Here is a 21964-nt window from a genome sequence, read left to right as displayed (position 1 = left end):
CCCCCAAATGTAAAGGAAAAAAACCTGGATGTACATTTCTAAAATATAAAATAAAAAAACAAATAAAATAAAACCTACATATAGCAAGAGTGTTTTGTGCTGTGTAGGCTCCTATGATGTAAGTAATGGGCTGCTAACCTGCTCCCTAAAATATCATTGGTTTGCTCATTTCTATATATAGGGTGTCTACCTTCTGCATGGACTGGTCTAAATCACAGAGCCTAGGACTTGCTGATCAGAAGGTCGGCAGTTCGAATCCCCATGATGGGGTGAGCTCCCGTTGCTCGGTCCCTGCTCCTGCCAACCTAGCAGTTCGAAAGCATGTCAAAGTGCAAGTAGATAAACAGGTACTGCTCCGGCAGGGAGGTAAATGGTGTTTCCGTGTGCTGCTCTGGTTCGCCAGTCATGCTGGCCACATGAAGCTGTACACCGGAAGCTGTATACCGGCTCCCTTGGCCAGTAAGTGAGATGAGCGCCGCAACCCCATAGTCGTTTGCAACTGGACCTAATGCTTAGGGGTCCCTTTACCTTTATATATAGGGTGCCTACATTCTGCATGGACTGGCTGCATGCCAACATGTGCAAAGGGCTTTAGATACCTATTAGGTTCATAAATTACCATATAGCATATATTCAACACAAAAAACAGTGACAATTTGTTGTTGACAAAGGACAGCTGGACTTATAAAGAGCCCCATTACCTTCAGTAGCTTAGGGCCTCATCAAACCTAAATCCGGCCCTGCATGTAATACAAGAAAACTGGGAGCACGGTTGATAGGACTCTGTCTCTGAATGGGAAAATGCACCGGATCTTAGGACTGGAGAAGAGGGAATGGACACATTTTTTTTCTGGGTGGAGTTATTCCAGTGAGGATGTGTTATGATCAGCCAAAGTGCTGTTGCTTAGCATGGCTGCAAATGAGAAGGAGGAGGAGGCACGATTCGCTCTCCAAGGACTGCGCTGCTGTGGTCGCCTGGAGCAGTTCCCAAAAGTAATTATCAGTGAGGAGCTGCTGCTAATTAAAAGAGCTTGTGCCCATCGAAGCGACTGGCAGCCATGATGCTGTTTGTCCAATTCGGAGCTCTATAGGTGGGATAGACCTAATTGCTGAAGCTGCTGGATGAGTCCAGAACATCCTGAGCACCCTAGGTCTAGTTTAGAGAGCCCATGCTGGTGGAAAAAAATGGGTTTTGTTCCACAAAAGTTTTCCTGTGATCCATCTCCCACTTTTCCTTTCTTCCTTCCCCTTAAGACATAATGCCTTTCCGGGGTTGCAGTAGCTCTTTTGCTGCAAACAACTTACACAGAAATAGACCCACGGAAGATGAGGAATCCTGATTTGGTGTATGGTCAGGGGTTTGAGAGAAGGGACTGTAGCTCCATGGTAGAGTATCTGCTTTACATGTAGGTCTTGGGTTCAAAGCAGGGCAGCTCCAAGCAGGGCTGGGAAAAGACTCCCCAACACCAAATAACTTTTGTAATACTGGATAGCTCAGTTGGTTAGAGTGTGGTTCGATCTCTGTATGGGGCAGTTTCATATTTCTGCATTGCAGGGGGTTGGACTAGATGAACCTCAGGGTCCCTTCCAACTCTACACTTCTATGAGTCTATGAAATCCTGAACAGCCATAGTTTGTCAGCATAAACAGCACTGAGCTGGATGGATAGTATAAGACAGCTTCCTATTTAACTCAACTCTATTAAACACACTCACACACAGAGACTAGAATATTAATTTATTTTTAGGTGAAGGACTGGAGCTCAGCTGAAGAGCACCTGCCTTGCATGCAGAAGGACTGAGGTTCAATTTTCAACATCTCCAGGTACGGCTAGGAATGTCCCTTGTCTGAAATGCGGGAGAGCTGCTGACAGTCAACGTAGTCTCTCTGAGCTAGATAGGCTAGATCTGACTCAGATTGCCCCAAATTCAATAGGCAGATCTCAAAGGTAGAGCATCTGATTTGCATGCAGAAGGTTCAGCCCCTGGCCTCTACAAGGAAGGCTTACATACCCTCCAACATTACTCTTATGAAAATGGGGACGCCCAATTCCATAAGGATGGTGCAACAACAACAACAACAACAACAACAACAACAACAACAACAACAACATACTCCTCCCATCTGACTGGGTTGCCCCAGTCACTCTGGGTGGCTTCCAACACATATAAAAACATAATAAAACATTAAACATTAAAATCTTCCCTTCAGATATATTTTCAAAGTTGTATAGTCACTTATCTTCTTGGCTTGGGAGTCACATAACTCCATACCCTCCAATGAAAATAGGGATGTCCTACCATACCCTCTGGGACCATACCTTACTGGGACGCGGGTGGTGCTGTGGGTTAAACCACAGAGCCTAGGACTTGCCGATCAGAAGGTCGGCGGATCGAATCCCTGTGACGGGGTGAGTTCCTGTTGCTTGGTCCCTGCTCCTGCCAACCTAGCAGTTCAAAAGCACATCAAAGTGCAAGTAGATAAAGAGGTACCGCTCCGGTAGGAAGGTAAACAGTGTTTCCGTGCGCTGCTCTGGTTCTCCAGAAGTGGCTTAGTCATGCTGGCCACATGACCTGGAAGCTGTATGCCGGCTCCCTCTGCCAATAAAGCAAGATGAGCGCTGCAACCACGACTGGACCTAACGGTCAGGGGTCCCTTTACCTTTACCTTACCATACCCTCCAACATTTCCATGATGGAAATAGGGATGTCCCAAGGAAAAGTGGGACATTCTGGTATCACATCAGAAACCAGGATGACTTCTGTAAATCCGGGACTGTTCCTGGAAAATAGGGACACTTGGATGGTCTGGGCTTAGGATAGACCCCTGTCTGAAACCCTACACCAGCCAGTGTAGACAAGGCTCAGCTTGAGGGACTAAGGGCTACATTCAGTATAAGGCTGAGTTGGGCTGATCCAACATGGGTTTTGCACAGCTTGAATTCCTAGAGCATTCCCAACCTTCTCCCATTCTGTTTGTTTGGACAATCATTTCAGCATGCAGAGCAGAGATAGCAACAAGCTTCCGTCTCCGACATGAAGCACGTCGGGAGACAGAACAATGTCCTGATACATCAGAAGAGATGAAGGTAACAAACAAAAGACATCAAGGACAGGGAACTAAGCATATGCAAATGCAGACGCTCCTCTCTCTCTGAAGTTGCCTGGCAAAGCTGTTTGGCACCCACACAGCAGAATGATGTGGGCGCCCAAATAAAAAAACGATAACAGATCAGATGACTTATCAGTTGTGACTGATAAGCTCATCCTTTATCAACAACTGGGCTCTGTGGGCAGGCCCCCCCCCCTAGGGAACATCCAAATGAGGAGAAAATAACTCAGTGTTGTGGCCCAGGAGTAAGATTCCTTAGCTCTCATCCAGGATATGGAAAAGCTGAGATTAGGAATCCCCCATCCAGGGAGACCTTCTGAAGCAACTGCTCCACCCAAGATGTAAGGTGACCTCCAGAACCCAGCGATGCCTCTGTCCTCTTTGTACAAGGAGCTGGTTCTGGACTCTCTTCTGATTCATGAAAATTCACCTGCAGTTTAGTGGACATTTCTCCTTATATACACATTTTTTGTAGGCAATTTGGCTTCATATGCACATTCTTGCAAGCCATTCCCCACAATTTAAGACATTTTGGTATGCCCAAATAGATTGTTGTTGTTTTATTGCTTTTCTATCCCACCTTTTTCACCAAGGAGCTCAAGGTGCTGTACATTGGGTATTCCTATCCTTGTTTCATCCTCAGAACAACCCTTCAAGGTGGGTTAGGCTGGGAGGCAGTGACTGGCCCAAGGTCACACCCAATGAGCTTCATGACCAACGGGGGATTTGAACCCTGGTCTTCCAAGTCTTAGTCTAAATCTCTAACCACCACAACACACTGGATCTCTCTGTTGCATGCACTTCAATCTCCATGGAGCGAGAGACTCCAGAAGTTCCTGGGCTTACCCAGGAATCAGTTTCCTGATGAAAGTTAGTGGAGACTGTGGTGTCTTTAGGATGTCTGGTTTTATTCACTCATCTATGCAACCTGAGCCTAGAGGAGCTCAAAGCATTTACACCACAACAGACCTTGCCTCCTCATTACGTTTTCAGGGAAATCCCCAAGCCATAATTTGGGGTCCAGCATAAGGCAAGACAAGGGACGCAGGTGGTGCTGTGGGTTAAACCACAGAGCCTAGGACTTGCTGATCGGAAGGCTGGAGGTTTGAATCCTCACAACGGGGTGAGCTGCCGTTACTTGGTCCCTGCTCCTGCCAACCTAGCAGTTCGAAAGCACATCAAAGTGCAAGTAGATAAATAGGTACCGCTCCAGCGGGATGGTAAATAGTGTTTCTGTGCGCTGCTGTGGTTCGCCAGAAGCGGCTTAGTCATGCTGGCCACATGACCTGGAAGCTGTATGCTGGCTCCCTTGGCCAATAAAGCGAGATGAGTGCCGCAACCCCAGAGTCGGTCACGACTGGACCTAATGATCAGGGGTCCCTTTACCTTTACTATAGGGCAAGACAAACCTTGAAACTTCAGCCAAAACTCTCACACCAAAACTAACTCCTCAGCTTATTATTTTCTTTCCCAGGATGAGGTGGCATCCAGCCAGCTCAGGTGGTTAAAGGCCCATCCATTTGTCTCTATGGCAACATGGCAGCCTTTTTGGATATTTAAATGGCAGCACTTGACTGGCCAGCTGAGGCAATTATCTTAAAAGTAAGTGGACTGCTTCTGCAGGTTCCCTCTCAAAGCTTTTAACATCTCACACACAGGATCATAGGTTTGGAAGGGATCGCTGGATGCCATCCAGACTGACCCCCAAACCCATAACACCATACATTTTGGAGAACTGCATTGCAAATTTTGGAGAATTCTGAATTTCGAAGGATGGCTGTTTCCATTCATATCTGGATTTGGGAAATACAGATTAGGGAGTATCACAATAAAATGTGAACGGAAGTTGCTGTATGCTGCGTTCATCCTGCAACATCTGCTCCAGTTGCCAGTGGCTCTTCAGGGGTTTCGGCAGCAGACATTCAGATGCTCCATCATGGAGTTATGTCTCCTCCTGATCTGGATCAGAACAGATCCAGGTCCACCAGGCTCTGCATTGTTTGCAAGAATCCCAGCAACAAATCAGCTCAGGAATTGAGAACCTGTTGTCCTGCAGATGTTGATGGACTGAAACTCCCATTTCCCCTGATTATTGGCCCTGGTGGCTGGGGCTGATGGGAGTTGTAGTCCAAAAGAGCTTGAGAAAGGCTGGTCAAGGGAATGTGGATGGGAGAGAAACTGTGCAATTGCCCAGGAAGTTGCTCTGATGCTTGTGGCTGTTTCTTTTCAACTCTTTGGTGATGCTGAATTGTAGAATTTATGCCCATCATTTAAATGATAACTAATCAGAGGCAGCTACAGTTGCAAATGGAAACAAAATATCTGTGAAAGGAAGAGGAGCAGGTTTGCTCAAGTGTGTTGCAGGTAGAAATACTGTTTGTAATGAAGCGAGAGCAGTAGTTTACTTGCTCGAATGAACAAATAAGAAAGTTTTGAAAATTTAAATTCTAGATTAAAATTGATTACTTAATTGAGAAGGGGATTGTAACAAAAACACTGGGGCCTAATTTGAATAGTAGAGTGTCTGGTATCTGGTGGGCAATCACCTCCTTTATTTCCACACTGTAGCTGCAGACCAAATCACCTGTCAGGAGAGTTATGAGATTCAGGTGAGGGTCAGATGCCTTGTCAATCCCAGCAGGTATATAAGAGGCCTTCACCCTGGCCAGGCTTTTGGGTTTTTTAAGAATAACACTACAACTTCATTTTCCTAAAAAATAATGCTTATTCCACAAAAGGTTTACAAAGTTCAGTTATTGCAAAAGTTTTTCAGTGTTAATTTTATGCGTTTTTTAAAAGCACCTTGGTATGTAACAATAATATTCTATGTCCTTTAGAGGAGAAATTGTGAATTGCAGAATTTTAAATACCCGTCATCATCCTTGGCTTCACTCAATTTTGATTATAACACTCTTCCATTTTCTTCTTGTTGTGAGGGTGGGTGATGGGGAGGGGCCTCACAAGTGGAGTAGCCTAGGGCCTCTCTTCATCTAAATCTAGCCCTGCCCATCCCATAATCCTTTCAACTCATGTACTAATGGATTTGACAGGGGTGGGGTGGGGTGAAAAGTAACAATCCACTATTGTTGCACAGAGAATGATGAATGGCTGTATGGCTGGGCCAACAAAGGGGGTGGATTATTGGGTTATAAATCAATTGAGTGATTATGGAGAAACTGCAAGGCCCATGGACTGAATGCAAAGATGGTGGTGGGGAGAATCTGTATATTTTTGGAGCTGTCGGGGTCTACCTCCCCCATCTATTATTTTGCCTGTTTGTAGAAACTGGCAAAAATGCACACCACTGCCAGTCAGTGCAGACAATACTGGGCTTGGTGTCTGGAATGTCTGGAAGCTGTGGCTGGATGGTTACGTGGGAGCCGGTTGAAGTCCTTTGAAGACAGAGGTCCTCTGGCTGGGACGGGGCAATATGGGATTGAGGGGGCAACTCCCATCTCTTGCGGGGGTGCAATTAGTGCCAGCATAGTCCGTTAAGAGTTTGGGTGTAATCTTCGATACCTCCCTCTCTATGGAGGCGCAGATTACAGCTATAACAAAGGCAGCATTTTTTCATCTCTGCCAAGCTAAGCAGTTGGCTCCTTATCTCTTTCGCCCTGACCTAGCCACTGGGATCCACGCGACGGTCACCTCCAGACTGGATTATTGTAACTCGCTCTACGTGGGGCTGCCCTTGAGACTCACCCAGAAACTCCAGCGGGTGCAGAATGCCGTGGCGAGACTCCTTATGGGGTGTTTGCTGCGAGATCACATTCATCCGGTACTATACCAGCTGCACTGGCTCCCGGTGGAGCATAGGATCAGGTTTAAGCTGCTGGTTTTAACCTTTAAAGCCCTATATGGTCTAGGACCCTCGTTCCTACGCGACCACCTCTCCTGGTATGTCCCACAGAGGAACTTACGGTCTGCAAATAAAAACATCTTGAAGATCCCAGGCCACAGAGAGGTTAGGCTGGCCTCAACTAGAGCCAGGGCCTTCTCGGCCGCGGCTCCAATCTGGTGGAACGCTCTGTCACAAGAGACTAGGGCCCTGTGGGACCTGACATCTTTCCGCAGGGCCTGCAAGACAGAGCTGTTCCACCAGGCCTTTGGTCAGGGCGCAGCCTGACCCCCTCCTCTGGCAACCTGCACAGAATTTTTCTTAATGGTTGCCATCAATTTGATTTTAATTAAGTTTTATAATGAAATGTTTTTAGAACGTTGGATTATTTTGATTGTTGTTAGCCGCCCTGAGCGGCTAACAACCAGTGGTTTGCCTCCATATAAGACAGCTTCGCATATTCCCTGTTGAATGTCCTGTTCCCCAACCTGCAGCCCTTAGGAAAGGGCCCTGTCTGAAATCACGGAGAGCTGTGGCCAGTGAGTGCAGATAATATTGAGTTAGATCAGGGGTCGGCAAACTATGGTGTGTGGGCCGGATGCAGCCCACTAGGCTCGTAAATCCGGCCTGCAGACCCTGCTGCCCACTCTGTCAGTCCCTGCGCTAAACTGGCACTGCAGGGAGGATGACTCCCGGGATGCTGGCACGGCTTCAGATTGGCTGTAGGAGCTTCCTGCCGCCAATCTGAAGCTATGGACGCCTCTGGGCGATGCCCCTTCCTTCCCTCTGAGGCGGCCGCATATGGTGAAGAGCTGAGCGGGAGGAAGTGGTGGCAGTGGGGAGGCTGCCTCTGCTCTGCGCCCCGCGGACCCCTGGCCAAGACAGAGGACCACAACCATGCTGCCAAAGAGGTGTTGTTGGCTTCATTGGTGTGAGTGTTGATGGGGGGGTGTCCTTTGCGGGGGGGGGGGAGCTTTTGGGAGATGGTGAGTCCGGCTCCCCACAAGGTCTGAGGGACAGTGGACCGGCCCCCTCCTGAAAAAGTTTACTGACCCCTGAGTTAGATGAACTAATGGTCTGACTCTGTATAAGGCAGGTTTCTAGCAGAAGTGTGGGGCCATAATTCAGTGGCAGAGCATCTGTCTTGCAAGCAGTAAGGCTGGGAGTTGTCTCTTCTGAAACCCCAGAGAGCCACTGCTGGTCAGTGCAGACTATACTGAGTTAGATGGAGAAATGACCTCGCAGTTGCTTCCTGTGTTCCATTGGCACCAAACCAAAAATGGCTTCCTTGAGGAGCCAAACGATCATTTCCTCCCCACCCCACAAATTGGGTTTATCTTAGAGGTGACCTTGTTCCCCCTACCTTTGATTTATGGAAGCATGCTATGACTCTGGGAGTGCAGCGATGAGGCTACGGGCATCCCATAATATATGGCTCCTTCTAACAAGAGCTAGACTATAATTGTATTTATGAGCGGAATACTTATACAGGCCTTCGGGGGGACTCTGAGAATAAAAACATTCATATAACAACATATAGGCAGCCAGGAGGCAAGCAATTAATTTCGTGGCTATAAGTAGTGTTTGGGGCTTTCTGAGCTTGGTACAGTTCATCCATTAGAGCCTAGACGTGCTGCTGATGAGGGAACAGCCACTGTGGAGACTGGTAAATGAATTGGGGAGGGTGGGGAAGAGGAGGAGGAGGAGGAGGAGGAGGAGGAGGAGGGGAGAGCTTTCACTGACAGAGCATGCCTTTAAATGTTCTTCTTAAATAAAGCTGATCAGAATTTACATGGGCACTGACTGTGGCGATATAGGCAGCAGAAGCCTGCTCTGGGTCGCCCCCTACTGCATGATTTCAAACAGTGCAGGTGGGATCCTCAAGAAATCCACCTTGGATAATTTTGAGGAGTCAGCGGGATGGAGAATTGCTTGATAAGGGAGGAAGGTATGAGGTGTTTGTGTGTGTGTCTTTGTGTGTGTGCTGTGTGCACACACCCTATTTCTCTATCTCTTTCTTGCACCCCCTTTCTATCTCCATCTTGACCACCCATTTCCCCTCTTTCTTGCACCCCGTTTCTCGCTCATCACATCTCTTTTTCTCCACCCCACCCCACCCCATCCACCACACCACTTCTGTGAAATGGGGCCAAGGGTGGCCGATTCTCCCACCTGTAGGTTATTGGGCTCCCTGTTGTATATGAACGATGTGCCTCAGTTTAGCATGTGTGACGGCATCTGCTTGACAGGGCTATGAGAAAAGAAGACATTTTGCTGCCTGAGGTGAAGGACAAGAGGGAGCAGCTGATGCTGTCAATAGGGTGGCGTTGACCAGGATAAACTAATCCAAGTACAGTGGTACCTTGTTTCTCAAACAGCTTAGTTGTCGAGCAAATCGGCTCCTGAATGCCACAAACCCAGAAGTATGTGTTCCTGTTTGCAAACATTTTTCAGAAGCTGAATGTCCAACGCAGCTTCCACTTTAGTGCAGAAGCTCCTGCAGCCAATTGGAATCTGTGCCTGGGTTTTAAAACGGTTTCGGGCGTCGAACGGACTCCAGGAATGGATTAAGTTCGAGAAACAAGGTACTACTGTATATGATATTTGGCCATCACTCATCAATACACGGATGTCAAAATAGATGGGCACACAATGGAACAGCGTTGTACACACAGATATTTGGACATTCTCTTTGAAGAACCTCTACAAATTCATTTGCCTGGCTGGGATGCATCTTTGGACTCTGCTAATGCCTCTTGCTTGCCTGAGTGGAGAAACACGCATGTACAGATTTCTGGCTTTTGCAGGCTGGGATGCAACCTGTGGTCCAATGGTCAGTGTCACACTGTGGCTTCCCTCAGTTTGCTCTTGGCCCCATTCACCATTGGCACATGGCTCCCTGGAGACTGACAAAAAGGGTTCCCTGCCCCTGCTCTGTGATGTCATCTGAACACATCCACTTAAAAACCATCCTGACAGGCTACAGAGAGGGAGTGGGAAACGGAGCATCCTGCTCCAAAATCTGCTGCTAATTGGTGCTGATTAAAAATTGATGCCTGTTTTACAATAAAGCCGAAGCATTTATCATCCTCAAGCAAGCCTTTAATTAATAAAGGCATGCTTGCTCACTTGGAGAGGGGAGGGAGGGAGCGAGGTGGAGTCAAGGGCTCCTTTTCCGTAGGGATCCCCTCCTCAGTGCAGAATTATCACCCCTCCTTGCTACTGGCTGTAATAGTAATAATAATTTATTATTTATACCCTGCTCATCTGGCTGGGTTTCCCCAGTCACTCCGAGCGGCTCCCAACAGAATAAAAAAGTGATAAAACATCAAACATTAAAAACTTCCCTATACAGGGCTGCCTTCAGATGTCTTCTAAAAGTCAGATAGTTGTTTATTTCCTTGACATCTGATGGCAGGGCGTTCCACAGGGTGGGCGCCACCACCGAGAAGGCCCTCTGCCTGCTTCCCTGTAACCTCACTTCTCGCAGTGAGGGAACCACCAGAAGGCCCTTGGAGCTGGACCTCAGTGTCTGGGCTGAATGAGGGGGATGGAGATGCTCCTTCAGGTATACAGGACCAAGGCCATTTAGGGCTTTAAAGGTCAGCACAACACTTTGAATTGTGCTCAGGAATGTACTGGGAGCCAATGTACATCTTTCAGGACCGGTGTTATATGGTCTCGGCGGCCACTCCCAGTCACCAGTCATGGCCCTGCACTGCCCCTGTAATTCTTCTGAATACCAGTTTCTGGAAACCACAGGACGGGAGAGGTGCTCTTGTGCTCAGGTGCTGCTTGTGGGCTTCCCACAGGTATCTGAGTGGCTGCTGTGAGAACAGGATGCTGGGCTAGATGGGCCATTGCCTCTTCTTAAGTTCTTACCCTCTGCAGAAGCCCAGGGTTGCATTCAAAACATACAGTGTGAATAATAAAAATAATTTATATCCTGCCTTTCCTACCAAAGGAGGAATAATAAGTCTTTGACATTGCTACGGTGCTTGAGGGTGTCCGAAGCACTTCCCATACTTTGCCACTGTGCAATAACCTTGCAATAACTATGCAATGCGGGCTGCCATTACCCTCCCCAAACTGCGCCTGGGAGACTGAGAGAAAGCTGGCTTGCTTGTGGGAAGTTTGCAGTTGGCAGAGTGACAATGCCCCCGTTTACACTGAAGGAAGACCACTGTGATCAGTGGGATTTACCTTCAGGTACGTGTGCATAGGGCTGTAGCCTGAAGCAAGATTTGAAGCAGAGCTTTCCCGCATCACCACAACACAAGTGTAGATGGTGAAATTCAACATTTGATTAATTTCTGCAGTTGGGGACCTGAAGCCTTCAGTTTCATTTGAAGCAGATGCCAAGCTGTAAATGCCTGTTCCTTGAAGGAATTCCTTCCCTGCTACCATTCCCCCTACAAGAACATTAAGATCATTGTGTGAAGCATTGGAAGAGCATTGAAAGCATGCAGTGTGACAATGAGGACTGGGGACAGTTTTAGGAGTCTCTGACCTAGTGAAGCCTTAGGAGCCTTGGGAATAGACAATTCCCATGGGTATTGGAGCCCAGGACACTCTCTGCAACCTTTTAAAGGTAAAGGTAAAGGGACCCCTGACCATTAGGTCCAGTCGTGACCGACTCTGGGGTTGCGGCGCACATCTTGCTTTATTGGCTGAGGGAGCCGGCATACAGCTTCCGGGTCATGTGGCCAGCACGACTAAGCCGCTTCTGGCGAAGCAGAGCAGCACATGGAAATGCTGTTTACCTTCCCGCTGGAGCGGTACCTATTTATCTACTTGCACTTTGACGTGCTTTCGAACTGCTAGGTTGGCAGGAGCAGGGACCGAACAACAGGAGCTCACCCCGTCATGGGGATTTGAACCGCCGACCTTCTGATCGGCAAGCCCTAGGCTCTTTGGTTTAACCCACAGTGCCACCCGTGTCCCTTGCAACCTTTTAGGGTCCACTTAAAGCTTCCACACTGCCAGGTCTCATGGAAAGGGGAACACTCCATGGCGGCTTAAACAGATTTATCCAGCAGGTAATGCAGAAGGTTGGTGTTGCAAACATCAAAAAGCTGACATGGTACATATTCCGTAGAATGTCGTATCAAAAACGCTTGGTTGAAGATGGAGGTTCTGTTCGATGCTGAATTTTATTGGGGGTATGTGGAAGGAATTAGATCAGACTCAGAGAAGGAATTATAATATTATTTACTGATAGCAGCAAAAATTTTAGTAGCCCAAGGAGAGGTAGAACAAGTGATGGATTGGGAAATTAAGTGTTGGACTCTAATTAAATTTGTAAAGTTAACTGAATGAAGAATAGTGAGAGAGGAGGAAAACGTATTAAAATTCATTGTTTGGATTTCATTTTTTTTAAAGAATAAGAAGTAAGGCCTTGTATTAGGCATAATGAATTGGATTACATTAATGAGCAATTAAGAAATAACTGGAGTATTTATTGTGAGTCAATTAGATGCAGAGCTCCTCAAATTATTCGAGGGCAAGAGGTAAGAAAGAAGGACAATTAATATTATGGATAACTTAATAGTAAAGAATGAAAATGGATATATGTGAATTTCAAAGGCATTGAAATTGTAAATGAGTAATTTTGGGAACAAATGATTATTTATGTGTGGAATTGATTCAGGTCATAAATAAAATATATGATTAAATCTTCAATAAGTTGGAGGAGTGAACTTCAGGGAAAGCGGATGCTGTGATGGCGGTCGGAGATGCCTACTGCCCTGGTTGTGTTCCCAGTGAAAGCATGAAGGGTATAACAAGGCCTGAGATTTAAGAATGGCTGCCTTGGGCATCTGCCAGAGCCCCAGCCTGCTAGCAGGACTCTTGCCTGGCCCCATGCTCCAAGCAGGACCCTTTAATTTCCCATAATGACCCCAACATAGCATCATGTCAGAGCATAGTGGGAAATAAAAATGGCAGTATTCAGCTACCTGTACCTGCTTGGAATATTGCTGCTGACTGCCACCATAGCTTTCATGTCTCCTGCTTTAGGGTTCAACCTGAGGATGATAATTCACCAGTAGATCCACTCCAAGGGGAATCCTTAGCATCCCACTCTATGTTCACCAGGTCTGAGGATGTGTCATTCTTGGGATCTGAAGATGATTTCCCTGCCACCTCACCCTGTTCCACCACCATGCAGAAGTAATCAACACAGAGTCCTTGAAAGATCAAGCTTCATCAGCCTCTTTAGGTCTTCCCAAATTCACTTATCAGGGCCAACTGGGAGCTGTCCAGAGTGCTGAATTGCCTTGCCTGAAATGGAATCGGCTGATATTTATTCCAACTTACTCCAAGGGACCCAGGCCCCCAGTAGAACAGGGCGGCTCCCCTTCCCTCTGCCAATCGTGAAGCAGCCACCAACAGTTGCTCTAGCTTGAGGAAGCATTCTAGAGAACCTGAAAGATTGGTCAATATTTTGCAAAGAAACCTGAAAGCTTGCTCACTCCTTTGGAATGTGTGTGTGTGTGTGGGGGGGGGACCTCATCTGGACCAATGCTCCCAACCTTGCTTGTGGACTGGATTTTGCAAAGCATTTCCAGTGTGCAACACACCCACACACCACACACAGAATAAACAGTGCATCAAAAATGCATGTTTTATGGATAAATGCATTGAAAAGTGCATTTTGCGTACAAAGTGTGCACAAAATGTGTACGGCAGAATGGAACAGGAACCTACCGTCATGTGACAGGATGGAATGAACCTACAACTGAGACCAAAAGGGGATGGAATGAGCTGCTCAGCCCCCCCCCAATAAAAGGATGCTCAGTTCTCTTGTGGAAAAACCTTCCGTGAGCCTCCATTTTGTGGGAACTTCCCAGCAAGTTCTTCACAAGGCCAAATGACAGAGAGTGCGAGAGAGAAATTGGTGTGTATTTCCTGCCATTCAAACTCCCCTGACCAAGGTCGTTTACAAAAATAATGAAATAGTGTTATTTCCTAGGAGACAAGTTCTCCTTTTGGTTGTACAAAACATCCAGATCTATCTGTTCCTAGAGTCTGGGGGTTTATATGTTAATAAAATGGCAATCAATGCAAAATTCTCATCATTCCTCAGCCTCTTTTGCGCTAGTGTGGGGCAGAGTTTGTGCTGGGGGGGGGGAGGAGGTCTTGAGGTGTTGGGAAAAGGGACTGTCAATTTTATCAACTGCTTGTGGACTGATGGATGTTTACCTAAAGGCAGTTATCAGTTGCAAGTGGGCAAAGATGGGGCAGAGGACTCTAGAATTGTCAGCACCTTTGTCAAAACTACAGTTCCCAAAATGCTTTAGGGGAAGCCATGGCAGTTAAAGGTAAAGGGACCCCTGACCATTAGGCCCAGTCGTGACCGACTCTGGGGTTGTGGCGCTCATCTCGCTTTATTGGCCGAGGGAGCTGGTGTACAGCTTCTGGGTCATGTGGCCAGCATGACTAAGCCACTTCTGGTGAACCAGAGCAGCGCACGGAAACGCCGTTTACCTTCCCGCTGGAGCAGTACCTAATTATCTACTTGCACTTTGATGTACTTTTGAACTGCTAGGTTGGCAGGAGCAGAGACCGAGCAATGGGAGCTCACCCCGTCGCAGGGATTCGAACCGCCGACCTTCTGATTGGCAAGTCCTAGGCTCTGTGGTTTAACCCACAGCGCCACCCGTGTCCCATGGCAGTTAAGGTGACATAAAATTGATCTCGCCTTATAGTGGTAGAGGTTAACTTTTTGGGGACTGTGGATACAGTAACCCCAAGGTCCAATCCTTGGGAGAGGGCACACAGCATGCACTTTTAAACAAAGAAAGCTGCCTTATACTGAGTCAGATCACTGGTCCATCTAGCTCAACATTGTCTACACTGACTGGCAGCTGCTCTCCAGGGTTTCAAGGAGGGGATATTCCCCAGCCCTACCTGGTGATGCTGAGGTTTGAACCTGGGACTTTCTGTATCCAGCAGATGCATGACCACAGAGCTAGAGACTTCACTATATTGCATCAAGACCATCATTCCATCTATCTCAGTATTGTCTGCATTGACTGGTTGCAGTTCTCCACAGCTTCAGACAAGGGTCTGCTGTCCTGGGGACCTTCTGTATGCAAAACAGGGGCCCTTCTCTCACAATTAGCTAAGCAGTGCAACAATTACAGTGGTACTTAATTCGTTCTGGAGGTCCGTACTTAACCTGAAACTGTTCTTAACCTGAAGCACCACTTTAGCTAATGGGGCCTCCTGCTGCTGCTGCGCCGCCGGAGCATGATTTCTGTTCTCATCCTGAAGCAAAGTTCTTAACCTGAAGCACTATTTCTGGGTTAGCGGAGTCTGTAACCTGAAGCGTATGTAACCTGAAGCGTATGTAACCCGATGTACCACTGTATATTATTTGCTGAGCAATTTCCATGGCTGGTGTGTTCAGGGACATTGACATAAAGAAATTAGCTGGAAACTTGAAAATGGAAGTCAAGGGTAGGAGATCGTGTGGCAGCTAGACTGGTGACTGGGACTGGCTGCCGAGACCATATAACACTGGTCCTGAGAGAGCTACATTGCCTCCCAGTATGTTTCCGAGCACAATTCAAAGTGTTAGTGGTGACCTTTAAAGCCCTAAATGGCCTCGGTGCAGTATACCTGAAGGAGTGTCTCCACCCCCATCCTTCAGAGGTCCAGCACCAAGGGCTTTCTGGTGGTTCCCTCACTGTGAGAAGCAAAGCTACAGGGAACCAGGCAGAGGGCCTTCTCAGGAGTGGCGCCCGCCCTGTGGAACGCCCTCCCATCAGATGTCAAGGAAATAAACAACTATCTGACTTTTATAAGACATCTGAAGGCAGTGCTGTTTAGGGAAGTTTTTAATGTTTGAGATTTTATCGTGTTTTTAATGTTCTGTTGGGAGCCACTCAGAGTGGCTGGGAAAACCCAACCATATTGGGTGGGGGTATAAATAATATATTATTGTGTTGTTGTTGTTGTTGTTGATAGCTGCCTTCTACTGTGTCAGAATATTGGGTCCATGTAGCTCAATATTGTTGACACTGATTTGCAGCAGCTCTCCAGGGTTTCAGGCAGGAAATCTCCCCCAGCCCTGCCTGGATGATTGAACCTGGGACTTTCTGCATGCAATGCAGATGCTCTACCCACTGAGCAATGACCCCTTCCTGCTTTATTCCTTCCCCTTTCTGCCCATCTTCCTGATTTATTCCTCCATGTCAGCTCTTTCCATATGTTATATTTACAAATGATGGCAGAAGACTTCTTAATTTATTTGCAAATACATCATAAAATAAACATATGCTCAGTTAAGAAAGAACAACAGCTCCTTAGCTATTAAATTCCACAATACAAACATTTTATCATACTGAGCGTGAGTGAGTTTACAATGCAGGTTGCTACACCAGCAGCCACACAGTTAATATTGGTGAAGATGCCCAGCCGCTGTCAACAGCTGTTATTATTTCTGATGATGCCATTTCATCTCCCAGGGAACAGCCACAACAGGCATGGGGAAGGGGAAAAAACACCCCAAGATCAACACCTTTACTCCATGAAACTGGGTAAAATGATAAAGCGAGATGCAGCAATTTGATTAAAAGAAGACACAGAACTGAATAAACTGAATGAAAGTCTGTACTACAGTCATGTGGTGAGCTATGAATAAATCCTATAAGTTTAACTTGAACAGATCCTTCCTCAAAGGTGGCGTTGGGGAACCTTTCTCAGCCTGGTGGCTACATTCCCTGCTTGGCAACATTCTGTGGCCCACATGCTAACAGTAGTGATTGGGGCTAGAGGTAAAAGTGGGCAGGGCAATGAATGTAAGGGTACCTTCTGGAGCATGGAGGAGAGGGCTATCGATGGCTGCTGGGCATTATGGCTGTGCTCTGCCTCTGCAGTTAGAGGGAGCAATGCTTCTGAATACCAGTTGCTGGAAGCCACAGGAGGGGAGAGTGCCCTTGTGCTCAAATCCTGCTTGCTAGTTTCCCAGAAGAGGCATCTGGTTGGCCACTGTGAGAACAGGATGCTGTCAGGGACTGTGCTGAGGAGGGCTGCACTGAGGAAGAATTGTGGGAGCCACTCCCTCTCCCTGTTTCAGAATTTTCCCAGGAGCAGGGGGACAGTATAGATTTGGAACAGTGGTTTGCAGAGGGGCATAGTTCAGAAGGCAGAAGCTGGGAAATACTGGATGGGGAACAGCTAGGAGAAGAAACACTGGAAGAGAGAGAGTTAACAGATTCACAGTCTCTGGAGAGTATCCACCTCCCTTCCCCAAAGTCCAGGAGAGCTCAGAAAGTGTCAGAACAGAAAACACAGCGGCTCCAAGCTCAGATTACAAGGTGTAGGAGTGATGTAGTTTAATAGGGGCAGAAAGGGGAAGGAACTTAACTGGGAGCACCGCCATTCTAGGAGGAGTTGTCCTCTCGCCGTGGTTATTAACATTTCTAACTATGGTTTTCCCAGTAGTGATGTATGGAAGTGAGAGCTGGACCATAAAGAAGGCTGATTGCCAAAGAATTTATGCTTTTGAATTATGGTGCTAGAGGAGACTCTTGAGAGTTCCATGGACTGCAATAAGATCAAACCTTTCCATTCTTAAGGAAATCAGCCATGAGTGCTCACTGGAAGGACAGATCCTGAAGCTGAGGCTCCAATACTTTGGCCACCTCATGAGAAGAGAAGACTCCCTGGAAAAGACCCTGATGTTGGGAAAGATGGAGGGCACAAGGAGAAGGGGATGACAGAGGACGAGATGGCTGGATAGTGTTCTCGAAGCTACCAGCATGAGTTTGACTAAACTGCGGGAGGCAGTGGAAGACAGGATTGCCTGGCGTGCTCTGGTCCATGGGGTCACAAAGAGTCGGACACGACTAAACGACTAAACAACTAGTAAGAAGACTCCCTTTCCTTTGTTCTGCTTATCTACTGGCATGGAGGAAGGAAGCTAATCCCCTGAAGCCTGACGGATGCTGGACTAGATGGGTTATGGCCTGTTCGGCAGGCTCTGCTCATGTTCTTATGTTAGCGTGGCACCTCTAACATCTGCAATGGCCTGGAGTCACAGGAGGGGAGGTGCTGAAGACCCATTACTATTGCTGCAGCAGGGTACCTGACTCCAGTGTCCTAGATCCACCCAGGAAGCATGGAAAGGGAATCTTTTAGCTGCTGAGAAGTACTTGTGCTCTTTGTGCTGAATGGAGCCAACAGAGTGAAAGGCAGTGAGTCCTAGCCACTGAGGATTGGCTCTTAGGGTCAGTCTGGGGAAGGTATATGGGAGGAACAATTAGGAGTTGTTCTGTGTGTGTCAAAGCTAAGCATTTAGGAATGCTGAAAACATCAAGGGAATGGGGTGCAAGTTCTGTTACCTACAATGGAAAAACAGAATGTTAGCCTCTCTGAAAGTAGGTATTGGAGCTCTCCAAATCATTTGCCTGTGAACATGCACAGGAAATAGTAGATCTGGCCAAAAGGCAACACATGGAGATCTGCATTGATTGCTGAAATGCATCCCTAATTATTGTTATTGTATACAGTGGTACCTTGGTTTACGAACTTAATTCGTTCTGGAAGTCCGTTCTTAAACCAAAGGGTTCTTAAAGTAAGGCGTGCTTTCCCATAGCAGCAGGGGACTCAATTTACAAATGGAACACACTCAACAGGAAGCGGAACATGTTCTGCTTCCAAGGCCAAGTTCACAAACTGAAACACCTACTTCCAGATTTGCAGCATTCTTAATCCAAGTTGTTCATAAGCTAAGCTGTTCTTAAACCAAGGTACCACCATAATTAAAATATTATGGTATAATCTTACAAGGGGTATAGCTGTGATTATCATGCAGGGACACCACACTTCTGAACTTGCCACTGTACTACTGCTGCTGCCTGAGACAGTCGCCATACTCTGCCTAATGGTAGAGCCGGGTCAGTCACTATGCTCCAGAAGCACCCCTTCTCCTTACAACACTTTCCTAGAGCTGAGTCTTGTTCTTCTCTATCTATTCTGATGCTTAAATGTTAGACAGGCAACCAGAGCAGCAGAAGCTCAGCATTTCTTTGACCTGACCTGAGCTCTGCTGTGATCTGAAAACCGAAAAGAGGTGGTGGTTGGGGGCAGGGAAAAGGAAGAAGAGATTGTCTTTACCCAAGTAAGTTATCCACTCATGCATTCCTACAACAACCTAGGAGACATTTGGTGACCTTCAGGTCACAAGAAACATGCTGTAGATCCAAAAGCAAAGCACATTACATGGTTTTACCTTTCCATATTTTTTTTATTGATATAGGAGTGCAGGCAAAATGCTACCCTTGTTTTCAGACACAGTATGAAACTTTGACGAGGAGCCAGCTTAGATGAGCAGGTTTGCCAACACAGTTTGCCCTTGTGTGGTTGTTTATTTGAAAATAAATAAGGAGTGGTCTTGTTTGGACTGTGGGGCAAGGAAAGGGGCTTTAATTCTCTGCCTCTGTTATGGCTAACATAACTCCATCTTGGTAACCCTCCTGTAGTGGACAAGAGGATTCAGCCTCCAGGCTGTGTCCATGAGGAGCCAAGCAAAGAGCAAGCATTTGTTTTGCTTTCTGTACCCATCTGGAGACTAGGAGTAGTTGCATTGGCTGGTCCAGCAGACCAGAGGGATGGTAACATCTCCACCTCCATCTCATGGGTACCTGTCAGACAAAGGGTCTAATAAAGACCTGTGGCAGCTGTCTGAGCCTTTCTCTTCCCCCTCCTCCCCAAATTTTAGGACAAGTTTTTAAAATTAACAATGATAATGATGATGATGATGATGATGATGATGATGATGATAATAATAATAATAATAATAATAATAATAATAATAATAATAATATCAATGTATGTGGGCCAAGTACACTCAACATTTGAGTTTCACCTCTTGATTTCCCTGTTACAATTGCTGTGCATGTGTAATATTTGGCTGCCAGTAATCTCAGTCCACATCTTGTGGTTTGGTGCCGAGATAAACTCATAAGGTTGAGCAAACTATTTCAGCTCAGATTGTCTATTGAGGGAGTTGGACATTCCACAGCTTCTAATTTGGTTCTGGTGCTTTGGGGCCTGTCTGGATTTGACATGTTAATGTACCTGCTAAACATGAGTTGAGTTCTGGTGATGAGGCAAGACACATCTAAAAGCATCTGCATGAGCTTGGCTGACACTCTTATCAGTTAAAAACCCCACACTCCCAATTATCTCTGGGCAGTTTGTCTCTTTGGATAATTGGCTTCTCCTAGCTGCTGAGGCGCATTGTCAAGAGGAGCCTTTTCTCTTGAAGTGTGAGGGACTGTGCGGTCGACAAGGCTGAGAGAATCAGGGCAAAACCAGTGTTCAAGGAGATGATGTTGGCTGAGTGCAAGAGGCAATGAGATGCCATCTTTCAGGACATGAAGTGACTTCCAAGTGCTGAACTTGCTAGTTACTTGGTTCAGAATATAAAACAGAGTCTTATTCAAGCTGTAAGTTCTCACACCGCGATTACATATTTGATTGTACTTGAAAATTTATTATGGCATGTACAGAGGATCCAGAAAGCTCTTCCCTCATGTACTTGGTGGCTGAACTACTAGTATAAGAATATAGAGCCTGCTGGATCAGGCCAATGGCCCATCTAGTCCAGCATCTTGTTCTCACAGTGGCCAAATCCTCAATGAATTTCCCCAGTCTTCTTTTAAAGCCATCCAAGTTGGTGGCCACCAGCGGCTTCTGTGGGAGCAAGTTCCATAGTTTAGGCTCTGTGCTAGATGGAGAAGGACTTCCTGTTATCTGTCCAGAATCTCCCAATTGTCTGCTTCATTGGATGTCCACAACTTCTATCTGACACCTCTTACTTGCCTTTTCTCTACGCTAAGACGTTACAAACTCTCCAACATGGCTATGTTCTATCATCTTCAAATATCTCAACGGTTGTCACATGGAAGATGGAGCAAGTTTGTTTTCTCCTGCTGGGTAGGACTGGAACCAATGGATCCAAGTTCAGAGAAAGGAGATTCTGACTAAACTTCAGGAAGAACCTTCTGAGAGTAAGAGCTGTTTGACAGTGGAACGGTCTCCCTTGGGAGGTTGTGGACTCTCCTTCCTTGGAGGTTTTTAAGCAGAAGTTGGATGGCCATCTGCCATGGATGCTTTAGCTGAGATTCCTGCATTTCAGGGGGTTGGACCAGATGATTGGAGGCAGCCTGCCTCTGAATGCCAGTGGCTGGGAATCACAAGTGGGGAGGAAGCTGATTTTGTGCTCAGGTCCTGCTTATGGCAAGTAGAGTAGCCCAAATGCTGAGCTTATAGGCTTCCCATTGGAGCCCCTGGTTGGCCATTGTGAGAACAGGATGCTGGACTAGATGGGCCATTGGTCACAACCAGCAGGATCATCTTTTGTTCTTAAGTTCCTACTACCACCTCTCCACTGCCTGGTCCCATTGCCCTCCATGCACAGGGGGAGAAGATCAGCAATAAGCAGTCCTCTTGTAGGTTGCCTGCTGAAACATTGATTATGCATTGTTAGAAATCATGTGTGAATGAGGGGGATATCAGGGGATGCAATGGCAGGGCAAGTGTGGATTGCACTCATGCTCCCCTTATGTCAGGGAGTGAGGAACCTCAACCCGGTGAGCAAATATAGCCCTTGGAGCCTCTCTGACTGGCCCTTGGAACACTTTCTGGGCCACACTTCCTCTCTTCAGCCCACAACCCTCACAGACCTTGCTTCATACCCCCCTTCATTATGTTTGCCTAGCTGGGATATGCCCTTGAACTCTCATCATACCTCTTGACCCCATGGATGAGGATCGAGGGGTGTGGAAACTAACCTACTGTACAAAGGTAAAATTTCCATACATTTAAGGGGCCTTATAGAGAGCTCTGGTTGACCACATTCAGCCCTAGTTCCCCCACCCTTGCTGTAGAGATAAAGGCTTTTCATCTCATATTAGTCTCAAAAATATATATTAAAAAATGATACTCATTCAGCTGGAATTTTTTAAAAGAGAAGACAGAATGTTACTTGCTTTAACATGT

Source organism: Podarcis erhardii (assembly GCF_964252035.2).
Source record: "Podarcis erhardii genome assembly, chromosome: 15".
NCBI lineage: Eukaryota > Metazoa > Chordata > Lepidosauria > Squamata > Lacertidae > Podarcis > Podarcis erhardii.
The sequence above is the reverse complement of the archived record's forward strand: the minus strand, read 5'-3'. Positions refer to the sequence as shown.